The sequence below is a fragment of the Numida meleagris genome, chromosome 12, assembly GCF_002078875.1.
Source record: "Numida meleagris isolate 19003 breed g44 Domestic line chromosome 12, NumMel1.0, whole genome shotgun sequence".
Lineage (NCBI taxonomy): Eukaryota > Metazoa > Chordata > Aves > Galliformes > Numididae > Numida > Numida meleagris.
Window position 1 is genome coordinate 16,332,317 of NC_034420.1, and position 1,077 is coordinate 16,333,393.

The window sequence follows — 1,077 nt, forward strand, 5'->3', positions numbered from 1 at the left end:
AACATTTTGCAGCGAATAGCACATAAATCAAAGTCACAGAAACCGGGCAACATGAAGCGACTTCACAAAACTGGACCTTTCTAACAATGCCTCCTTTGTTCAGCCCTGTTTGGAAGTCAGAGATTCCGGCCCAGCCCTGCCCAGGCAGAGCAGCGTTTCCCAAGCTTCAGCATTTCAAGGTTGCTGCCCACACTTCTGCTTCCAAGGGAGCCCAGGTGAGAACTTTGCCTACCCTGCCTCCAGGCTGCCACCCAACACCGTGCCACCCAGCTGTGTCCTACCCAATGCCATGCCACCCACTGTTGTCCTATCCCATGCTATGTCACCCTATGCTGTGCTAGCTACCAAATGCTGTGCCACCCACCACTCTCAGTGGTACAAGCATCCTTTGGGCATCCCAATGTAATTCGGGGGATGCAGTGCATTGGGTGATAGCCCCATTCTCACTGTACATCTGTGGGGGTACGACACTGCCCTGGCCACCCAAGACCTCTTCCTGGGCACAGCCAAGCTGGGTTGGCACAGAGTGTCCCAAGCTGCTTGAACCCAGTGGATCATTCTGTTCAGAGTTTTGATCTTCTCCTCCAAGATGCTGGTGGTGATGAACAACCAGTAAAGCCTCCTATTTCACTGAAACACCACAGCTTCTGCCTTCCACTCCTGAGGAAGCAGCAGACATTTGCATTGGCTGTGGCCACACGATTGGTTTGGGCCACTTGGTTTGGTTCTGTGTTGACCATACCGATCAATCATCCAGCCACCCCCAAAACCAAAGCAAAACCGAACTGAGCGCCTTCAGCCCCCCAGGGATGCTTGGTGCCCCCCCCCCCAGGGATCCTCAGCATCTACCTGAGGCTGTGGGGCCCCCAGCCCAGGCTCCCTTCCCGGCGGGGACAAGGAGCCCCGCTCACCTATCGGGGTGCCACCAGCTTTATAGCACAGGATGGGGACCCCGCAGGGGCACCCAAAGTGGGGATGGGGCCCAGCCTCCCCCAGCACCCCGCAGCCTCCCCGCTCCCCGCCGGCCCCCGCCCGGCCCCGCACCCGCCGGGTGTCTGGGCCGCGTGTCACGCTCCT